Raw genomic sequence first — 11,538 nt, forward strand, 5'->3', positions numbered from 1 at the left:
GCCACCGCCACCGCCACCGCCACCGCGCTGGTCGCGTGCGTGAGCTTAGGAACGTCCCAATATCAGAAAAATATTGAAATCATACCTTCTATCATTATTAGAATCTATTTTTTATGAAATAATTTATTTTTATAAATAATGAAATACTAAATATTTTACTCAAAGTTATTTGAATTATTAGTCTGCCATATATTGGATCAGTCATTTTGAATTAAAAAATTTTGATTTCTGATTTGTAATCAGTAACTCGAAAAATCCCCGGGTATAAAGTTTAAAAAAAAATCGGTTTAATACAAAAATTCGTGACACAAAAAGTTAATATCTTTACATTCTACTTTATTACTTTTTTGTATACAACAAGACAACGATTTATGTATGTATTAGTTAGCTTTGAGATAATGCAAAATCATTTCATGATTAATGCAAAATCAATTCATGATTAATTTATCGATTTGTGAACATTTTGTCATGTCGGCGTACCGGCGCGCTGCTTTCTAATAACCGACGAAACTCACTTTCAATCTTTAACCGCGATGTTAACTGCTACAAGATCATGTGATATAACAAACGCCGAATTAATATAGTTGCGTAATCATTCGAGTTAAAAATATTTAAATAAAGATTGTCAAATGCGCATTTTTACATCTGTTAGTTGTTATTTATTACATATGTTCTAAAAAATCGTTAAGTATTCTTTCCAATATAGATTTAAATTTCAGTCAATTTAATAAATTTTTTGTAAAAGTTGAACTTTTGATTTTTACATACTTCAGACCCTGCATACGTTGTAATATACATTAAATTTGAAGACATTATCTGTTGAAATTATTTAATTCTATCGACACGATCCATTCGAGATCTGATATACATAATAATGTATACGTTGGAAAAATAGTCGAAATTTTGAAAAAAATTAATTATTCAGTATGAATTACTTATTACAATGCTTATAAATTGAATTTAAAAAAATTTTTTTAACGTGGTTCCAATAAAATCAAGTCTGAAAAGGTTAAACAGAATCCGCTTTAATAGAATTTTAATTTGGGGATTCATACTCTTCTGGGTTTTCAAATTAAAATTTTTTTTATTATAATTCCATTTCTGTTTCACAAATGTGACTATATGTTTTTAATTATAGTCTCTTAATTGATGTAATTACAATTTTCTAATCGCAATTACATTAGCCAAGAGACTATAATTAAAAAGACAGTCATATTTATGGAATAGAAACGTCTGCAACCAATAGCAGATATCTCATTGAAGCAACTGATGCAATTAATAGAAATCTGATTTGTTATTGGCAAATGAAGAGAAAAGATAGCAATGAACTTATTTCTTGAAAATTATTCCTGAAGTCGTATCAATACGCGCGCGGAATAATTTCACGTTTCACATATGCTGCGATTCAATTGCAATCAACGAGCAGTAAACCGTAAATTTTTCTTACATGATGAAGGCAGACGGTAAACGTTCCAGGCTTGCTGCAGAATTAATTGACTTTCACTGTATAAATCTTCTTACCGTTGACTTATTGTATTGTATTTTCCATTGCATGTTTTTAATATAGATCATTAAATCTGATTTTTGCTTTAATTATCTTAATACGACTATAAAAAAAATAGATTGAAAAAAATAGAGAGAATCGCAAATCCGTATTGCGAAATGGCCAATATACGTTATTCATATAGATATAAATATCAATCTAACATATTATATAACATTTATATTACTAAACAAGACAGATGTGCGTTACTCGCGTACTATTTAACTTTCAATATAAAGACGTCTCTAGACGATATGGCCAACTTATGTCAACATTAGCATACAAATATCATATATGACATACATAATTATCCATATTGAAAGTAGTCAACATTTAGCGAATGTGTGCAAAGTTGGCTTATACATTGGCCATACCGTCTAGAGGCGCCTTTAAATACAAAAAGTACACAAATATACAAGTATTTAAGTACGCAGATTAATCACAATAATCGAATTTTTGTGAGTTGTCAGAACATCTTGTGTTAACAATTACTATCACAGTACGAAATAAGCAAAGCGAGAGAACCAATCAGAATCGTGGAAAAGGGGCAACAATTAATTCAACTATTGTGATTTAACACGCAAATTTTATTATAGGAAGAAGAGAGAGAATATTTTATAACATTTAATTTATTGAACTTTTAAATTTCGAATGGAACTAAAAATTAATTCATCATAAAATTATATTTGATTTTATTTTCGAATAATCTCATTTTATTAAAAATGAAAATTATTTAATAAAAATAAATATAATACAAAATAAGATTACATACGAGAAGGTTTAATCATATAATAACTCAAAATACATTGCAACAAATTTTGATCCATTTTTTATTTTTCAACAAGTAATGAGTATTTCTTACACTGAGGGATCTTTGCACTGAGAAAAAGAATATAATTTTTTAAAAATTTCATCACTTTTCCATTTTTTATAAATTCTGTTTTGAATTAAGTAATAAAATAGTTATGTAATATATAGCTGTAAGGAATTTAAATATGTTTTACAATAATGTTTGAAAATAAATATAATGATATAAAGTCTCTTTTATTGTTAACAATTTTAAATGATATATTAAAATAATAAAATTTATTAGTAATATTTAATGTTAAAACATTATATTACTCAACGTTTCTGTTTCTTAATATATGAATAATTCTTATGTATCTTATTTCGTAAAGTAAGAAAAGAAAAAGTTATAAATTGTTTAAATTTGTAGAATAAATTTTCGAAAATAAAATTTTTCATTTCTTAAAATCTATGATGGAATTTTTTAAATTTTATTCTTTTTTAGAGTAGCTACAAATATATAAAAATCATTCAAATATTGAAAAACAGAAATGTTGTAACACGATATAAAATATAACAAAAAATATAACACATATATTCTTACCTATCGATCATTGTTCCACAAGAGAAATTGAGTTTGTAGTCATGTGAGCGGAAGTACGAGAAGAGAAACAAATATTCAAAAAAATATAAATTAAGCACGAAAATGCACACCTGTGTTTACACAATGCAAGACACACTTTGCGGAAAGTAGTATGTGTCTTAGCAGTACTATGGTCGTCGGTATACTGAATGGAACGCGTTGCTTCGACTGTGCCTTCACCTCGAAATGATCGTCGAATCAGCGAGACGCAGGTCGTTGCGAAAATCGCATGCATGTATATCCAGGATCCTCATATCCTCACGTGTACGTTACACTCTATTGTATCGCCCGCACAAATGTATGGGATGATGTACATGAAAATAGTTCTCCATTGAGTTAATGCTTATAAGAATTTTATTGATAGTAACAGAATAATGAACATACAAAAAAATTCTTTCAAATCATAATAGTAAAAGAAAGATTAATCAGTCTAAATAAGTTGGCAATAAGCTCATAATCTTATATAATAAAAAATGAAATAAAAAACTAAGTCAAAAATTTTTACGTTTTACATATAATTTTCATAAATAAAAAAATTGATACTCTTTTAAATGATTATTTTATATTTATATAAAAATATTAACATAATGTTATCGATATTTTGATATAATTAAAATATGAAATATTTTGTAAAATGTTTTCTTTTGGATAATTTAACTGTAATATTCAAACATTGGTGCATGAGGTATTTTTCTATAATATGCGTTTTGGCATTTTATGCAATTAATTTATATGACATCAACATATATATGTATTTGTACTATCTTAAATTAAATACTTATAAAGAAAACATCTTGTAATTTCAGAAACTTAAAATTTCTCATCCAAAATTATTCATAGTTATGCGAAATTAACAGTTCTATTTACTGAAATTTAATATCATCAACATGACTCGAACGAGAGACACTATTTTTTTTAAATAACTCATATTTTCTAATAAGTTTAATAAATATCTATTATATGGTGTGCGGTAACATTATGTACTTTATATTTAATGACCATATACATGCAGATAGAGTGATGCAAATCAGTATAATCTTTTGACAAAAATAAATATTAAAATAATATTTCTTATACAAATGTTTTGTTTTCAAAACCATTAATTTTTTAAAAATCTACTATTATTTACTTTTTGAAACAAGGTACAAGAAAGGCATTAAATAAAGGTGTACTTCCTTTCAAGTCTAAACTTTTTTGAGAAATAGGACATACAGAGTGCCCCGGAACAAACATTTGTCCTTAAAATCTCATATTCCTAACTTATTGCTAAGACGATTCTTCCGTTATCAAAATTTTATTCGATACTTAGTTTTTAAATTATAAGGAAAAATATTGGTAAAGGTGCAATGGAGGGTCATCCTCTTAAAAATCGATGAAATTATACTCATTCGACGCATTTTTCCATAAAACGAAAGAATCTGATAGAAAAAAGCGTCGCTCTGCTCCGCGAACCGAGATATCAAGCGTTATAGGCCTTCTACAATAACCCGCAAGTCGGAACGTCAGAAGTCTTAACTAGTCTTAACCAAGTCGTTTAAGTTGGCTATTGGCCAACTTCACCGATTATGACTTAAGATCGCTTAGAACTTCTGACTTGCAGCTTATTGTAGAAGGCCCATTAAAGTTCACGACTATTCAGGTTAGAATATCTGTCATGGGCCTTGTTTACACCGACGATTCAATCCGGGTCAGGGTACTTATCACAGAACAAGTCGGAATCGATTCCGGTCGGGAATATTCAATTATTCCATAGATTTCTATTGTGTTTTTTAGGGAAAACGGAATAATTCCGATCGGAATCCATTCCGACATATTTCATGATAGAAATTATTCCGTTTTCCCTAGAAAACACAATAGAAATTTAGGGAATAATTGAATAATTCCGATCGGAATCAATTTCGACTTGTTCTTTGATAGGTACCCTGAATGCAAGAATCAGCCAACTGCAGTCGAGCATTCCCCTGTTACAGTCGAATGACAAGGGAATGCTCGACTGCAGTTGGTTGGTTCTTACATTCCGACTCGGATCGAACCCTCGGTGTAAACGGGTGGCACCGAGTTGGACACGGCTCAATTGGACACGAGCCACTCACAGCGCTTGAAACTACAAAGCTCCTAAGCACCGGTCGCTGTGATTGGTGGTGACCAATCGAGACGTGGTCAATAGGGATCACTCCATCTACAGTTACCATGTTTATTTCAAAGAAATGTTGGATTTAAATTTTGAAGAAAAACACAGAAGTACTGTCTAAAAACACAAAAAGTCACTCCTTTAAAAACACAAAAATACTGTTAAAAACACAAAAAGTCACTGCTTTAAAAACACAAAGAGTCATTTTTAGAGCGACTATTATCAACGCCGATTAACTTAATCGACGATTAACTCAATATGTAATGTAGTCAACAGCAAGACTACAGTCTTGTCAGACCACTCGAGCGGATCGGACGCGTTCCCTCTCGTCTCGGGTGTTGCATCATCTCGATAATATTTTTGGAAAGCCTTGCCAGCTTTGACTGAGCCGTTATATCTCACTTTTGCGGTCCCCTTATCCGTCTTGGCGCGCGGCCGTGCGGCGTGGAAGCGTCGTAGGGGTGGCACCCAGTTGGACACGGCTCAATTGGACACGAGCCACTCACAGCGCTTGAGACTACAAAGCTCCTAAGCACCGGTCGCTGTGATTGGTGGTGTCCAATCGAGCCGTGGTCAATCGGGATCACCCCCTCGCCCGGTTCGAGGTGGCCGGTCCATTTGACGTGATCTGGCCGTATCGACCTCCTTTTATCATCTGGAGGCGGGAGCCATTAAGTAAAGAAGAAGAAGAAGAACAGCAAAACTGTATATCGTTCTTAACCTTATCTTTTTGTGATATAATTCTCTCTCTGCGTTGCTATACTTAATTGTGATAAAAGTAATGAAAATCTTCTATCTATAATGGTAATTCTGCTGATTGAGTTAATCGTCGATTAAATTAATCGGCGTTGGTAACAGTCGCCCTTAGACAGTAATTTTGTGTTTTTAGACAGTACTTTTGTGTTTTTAAAGCAGTGACTTTTCAAGCAGCGCATGCTCGCATCGCAGTGTTAGTGACCATGACAGGTATCCTAACCTGAATAGTCGTGAATTTTAACGCTTGATATCTCGGTTCGCGTGGCAGAGCGACGCTTTTTTCTACCAGATTCTTTCGTTTTATGGAAAAACGCGTCGAATGAGTATAATTTCATCGATTTTTAAGAGGATCACTTTCCATTGCACATTTACCAAAATATTTAACGAATTACAGGACGCGTTCGGAAGGTAGGCAGGGATAGCGCAACTCATCAGTTGCTTTCCATTTATATACAACTGAAACTGAGTCTGAAGTGAGCTGAGTATTTTATACTCAGATTAGTGACGTCACTACTTGCTTACTTTGGTAAAAAGTTATCACATGTCAACACAGGTTCATAACCTCAGTTTTTACGAGATTCACTAAAGCACACGGTCTCGATTTTGTGCAGATTATGGGTAAAAACTCAGTTGAATCTCACTTATCAGAATGCAAAAGGAACGCGCATTCAACTGAGTTATGACGTCACAAGTGAGAATTATCTGAGAATCGGTGTAAATGGAAAGCAGCTATTGAAAACCTTAATCCGTATTGAAGTTAAAATTAACCGACTTGCGTAATCAGTTTCTAAGCGGTACAGACTTAACTGAGAAATCTTAAATGAACTTGCGGAAGAAATTTGTCAAACCCAAAAATATCGTTGCATCTCCGTAACACTACGTAGTTGCGGAAATTGTCTAATCGCGTCTGTATGTCGCGAACTGATCATAATTTCATCGTGTGAAATAATGTATCCGAGATCTCTATTCGTTTGCGCAGAACATTGGAATTTACATTCGGAAATATTTAGTTCGAAACCGTACATTCACGTCAGAACATCTCGAAGTTTTCATATTCGCCTCTATTGTATTCAAAACAATCATAATATCGTTTCTGTAGACAATGGCCTTGTTTTCACGAATAAACGGCAACAGAATATGAACTAATCTCTTTTAGAATTTAACCAAAGCCTCACGAAAACCGAAAGGTAAACGAGTGTACTCGTATTGTCCTTCGTGCGTGGCGAATGAGAAATACTTCATGTGATCTCGTCGACCTTAACTTGATGGAATCCATCACGAAGATCGAGGAGAGTAAAGACTGACTTATTACCAAGGAGTGCTACGTAGTCCTCAATAATAGAAAATGGATATTTCTGTTTTAAAACTCGCTGGTTATAAGGATGAAGATCGACGCATAAATGTAGACGTCCATCTTTCTTTTTTACGGGGACAACCTGCGCGCAATAGAGAGAATTATTTCTCTTTATGATTCCCCGATTCAAAAGATCATTCGTAATTTTTTGAATTTGCACTTTTCCGCTATGCGCGAAACGGCGAGGTACATAAGCGAAAATTGAGTCGTTTCTAAGACGCACTTTGACTTTGTAATCATCACAAAATTCTACGACCTTTGAATAAACGTCGAGAAGTAGTTCTTTTAACTTGTTAGTACAATCGGAACCGAAATTAGTTTCGATTTCGCTAAATCGATTATCGTTGTTATTAACCTCTCTAAGCATTCAAGTATGTGTAAAAGCGTTTCTAGAAACGCGCGCGAAAACGTGTCTTTCGATTCTTTCGGCGGATTGTATATCGTCATAATTTTGTTGAGAAAATCTCGACCAACAATGAGATCAGTACAAAAACCATTATCTTTTAGTATATTTAACGTAATACTGAACTTTTTATCTAATTGTTTGAAAGTGACGTTCGTATCGACGGGACCGACTATCGCGACCTTCTCACCATTCAACGCACGATAGATGAGTTCCGGAACCGTAATCGAATCTTTATTACATTCAAAAAACTTATTAAAGACAGGAAACTTTATAAATGAGATCAGACTACCCGTATCTACGAATGCGCGCAAATTGCACTTAACATTGTTCAACGCGCTAACCTCTAACACGTAAGTTTTTTATATTAATTTTTCTACCGTTAGATTAAACGTGTGCTATCACCGAATTCTCGGTAATTACCACGTCGGCGGACACTGTAACGATTGGAATCGAAGAGGTTGCAGACACTGACGTAGAAGTGGACTGCTGTGAGAGCTATTCCCTGCGGCGTAATTTATAACAGTTGTCCTTCACGTGACCTGGGATTTTGCAGTAAAGCCTGTGGCACACGATGCCTCTTTTCCTGCTGGATTGCTAGCTGGGTTAGAATCTTGCCACCGTATTGGCTGTGATGCTGGTACTGACAGCACCGCAGTATGGTGGCAAGATATCTAATCCAACTAACAAACCAGCAAGAAAATAAACATCGTATGCCGCCGGCTTAAGTACAGACGACAGACTCTTCCTTGTCGGACTGCTTCGTGTTGACCGCTGCTTTGTTCCCAGGTTTGTGGGCTGCATTCCTTGGTTTAGCCGATCTCGAATCGCCAGGGATACGTTTATCGAGCTCGGCTGACACCGATGCAATCTGATATATGGCATGCAGGAACGAATCTACGGATTCTGAATGTAAGGATACTTATATTTTTCTAAGAGATCTACTACCTATGCCACTAATTAAGAGATGGATGGTACTCTCTTGAGACCAAGATTGTGCATGAGCGTACGTTTATTGCGTATTCCAAAAATGACTCTTTAAAGTTCCATTTCCTTCCTTCAATTTTTTATAAAGCTACGTGATAAAGAACTTTTTTATGAATCTTTTAAGAATGGTTCTTTAAAGCCTAACCAGATCCTATGTCGTATCACCTCTAACCCCGGATCTACAATAGGGTTTTAAGCCTTAAGCCATAAGAAATGGGCGAATCACAGTCGCTTATTCTTCTCGGATTCGACTGTAATTGGTCAGTTTCTTACGGCATAAGGCATAAAACACCTATTATAGATCCGGACTAAAGTCCATTCTACAATTGCGTAAGTGTAGTTGTAAGTAGTTGTAAGAATTGATCAATCACTGTCGAATACAAGAAGAATATTCAACTGTGATTGGTCAATTCTTACAACTACGCTTACATAATTGTAGAATAGGCTTTAGCTGCGTTCACTAACTTGGATGTAGCTGCTAAGAGCATGACGTCGTCCGGAACCTTCTGGATCCAGGCTATCTGATCAACCCGTTGAACCCAGAGCTGGACATTCTCCGACTCCTTGCTACCGAATTCAGGTATCTGTGACGCCAGCAGAGATTGCGGGGGAAGAGGATATCGATGCGAGAGAGCTTCGATGAGATAGCTGCGAGAAGCTGTGGCTACGAGGGGTCACCGACTCCTGCATCGGTAAGGCTTGTTCCAACGCTGTTGGTTAAACGGAAACGTTCCGAGTAGTGAGAGCCAGAAGCATTTGCTGGAGCACTGCTTGTTACGCCTGCTAACTTTCCAGTATTTGCTGCTGCATTTGTTGCAACGGATTAATGATCGCAGAGACTAGCGTTGCAGTGTTCACTAACATTTGCTGAGTCGCATCGACTCGAGACGATCCTGCTGCGACGTTTTGATTGTCTTGTGAGCTTGAGTCCCTTAACATATCCGTGGGGCAGCTCCAGATGTGCTATAATCCCATCGATTAAGACTTTCGGATCTTCACTCAAAGGTAAACGATAACATTGAGCTTCTTTCTGCAGCTTGGCAACAGACATCCTGTCTAAACGCGACCGATACATTCTTGGAGTCTCTAAATGTAACTGTGAGACTTCAAGATGGATGCGACACGTGGCAATTAATTTTTCGCTAATGCGAATGATCAGTGATCATTCGTTAATTTATTCGCAATGAGGAAAAGCGAAAGAGTAATTTCAGGAGCAACTTAAATTCAGAGAAGTGGAGATGAATCCTAGAAAAGTGCGGGTGTATCCCACTTCTGAAAACTGTAAGGTTGGCTGAGATAATTTGGAGAATCTTATCAGGTTTTCTTTCAAGGAAAGTTTGATAAGAATGAAGGAATCCGGAATCGGAATAATATGCCGTAATAGCTTGTCAGGAAATCATGCGAATAAACAGTCCTGGTATTGTAGCCGATCACTTTATTCATACGTGATTCGTAAGAGTACAACGACCGAGAACAGTATAAAAGCGTTTCGGTACGTGACGAATTCGGTATGTCTCGACCAAATATGTTTGCAAAAAGCGAGAAGAGCCACTGCTCCGCTAACATGTGCTCCAATTATTGTACCCGTGTGTTTCGTTTCCGGAGCATGAGTGCCGTAGTTTTGCTGAACGAATTAAAGTCGATTAAATCGAATGTAATATAATGATCGAATGCGATTTATAGATGTCGCCTAAATAAAGACTTGGTTACCTACGGTGATTTCGTTAATAATTTCTTACAGTATTAAATCGATGATTATCTACTTTGAAACGGGGTGATCCCGATTGATCACGGCTCGATTGGACACCACCAATCACAGCAACCGGTGCTTAGGAGTTTTGTAGTCTCAAGCGCTGTGAGTGGCTCGTGTCCAATTGAGCCGTGTCCAACTGGGTGCCACCCCAGTCAATATTGCTCAAATTGTGGGATTATCTGTGTACAGTATTTATCTACATCATATAAAAAAATTAAGTCTCTAAGTTGGCTTTTGACTAAAGGCCATGGCATACAAAAAACTAAAGACAGTAAGACGTGAGCAGTAAGGAAATCAACATGTTGGCTACTGCTTATGTTCGATACTTTCCATTTGGTGACACAAGTTGACACAAGTGTCGTTCTATCTTTGTCACTCTCTGAATGTCAACAAGGATAGAACGACGCTTATGTCGACTTGTGTCATCAAATGGAAAACCGTTATGGCCACAGTATAAAGATATACAGTACGGACAAGATCCCGTTTTCCATTCAGCCGCGCATATTTGCTTGCGTATCATTAGCGGCCATGTTTTTGGTGGCATCTGTCCCGATCAAAGCAGAGAACCCACAGCAGAGACCTGGACCGAACCGAAATCGGAACTGAAAACATTTCGGAACCCTTTTTTTAGTGAACCAAAACCGAAACCGTATCCAAATTCTGTATAATTTATAACACCGAAACCATAACCGAACTAAAATTTTATGGTTTTTTTCGGTTCGTTTTTCAATTTTTAATTTTTAATCTTTGTCCTTGTTCTTAATCTTTGTTCTTCTCGTTCCTTCATTCAAATCACCAATGTTCAATGCATTATCATCGCCAGCTCTCTTAATAACCAGAATGTAAATACCTCCAACACCTCATATGATATAAGAAATCTGGCAGGATCGCGAGACATATTTAATGTAAACTTTTTTTAAGATATTAGCATTTCTCTTATTTAGATCTTCCTTACCAACATGTTGCAAGAATTTATTTTAAGTCATGAAATTCAAGAATACATATGTAGACTTTATGTAATAAGTGAGGTCTATCCATAAGAACCAAACAAGTTGTAAGAAAGGACTGAGAGAAATATGCCTAAAACGGGGTGATCCCGATTGATCACGGCTCGATTGAACACCACCAATCACAGCAATCGGTGCTTAGGAGCTTTGTAGTCTCAAGCGCTGTGAGTGGCTC

The 11,538-nt window shown here is 35.6% G+C and overlaps 1 protein-coding gene across 2 annotated transcripts in view; it reads right to left on the bottom strand.

Annotated features, from left to right (window-relative positions):
• LOC108761733 (epidermal retinol dehydrogenase 2) overlaps positions 1–3,111 on the bottom strand; it is a 40,883-nt gene extending 37,772 nt beyond the window's left edge. Inside the window, exon 1 of one of the 2 annotated variants that reach the window (XM_018508445.1) lies at positions 2,934–3,111. The gene's annotated coding sequence lies outside the window, so the exon portion shown is untranslated. The remainder of the gene's footprint in view (positions 1–2,933) is intronic. The other variant, XM_018508453.1, reaches the window with a different exon arrangement.
• Positions 3,112–11,538: the final 8,427 nt, after the last annotated feature.

Source organism: Trachymyrmex cornetzi, unplaced genomic scaffold, assembly GCF_001594075.2.
Source record: "Trachymyrmex cornetzi isolate Tcor2-1 unplaced genomic scaffold, Tcor1.1 scaffold1094, whole genome shotgun sequence".
Classification (NCBI taxonomy): domain Eukaryota; kingdom Metazoa; phylum Arthropoda; class Insecta; order Hymenoptera; family Formicidae; genus Trachymyrmex; species Trachymyrmex cornetzi.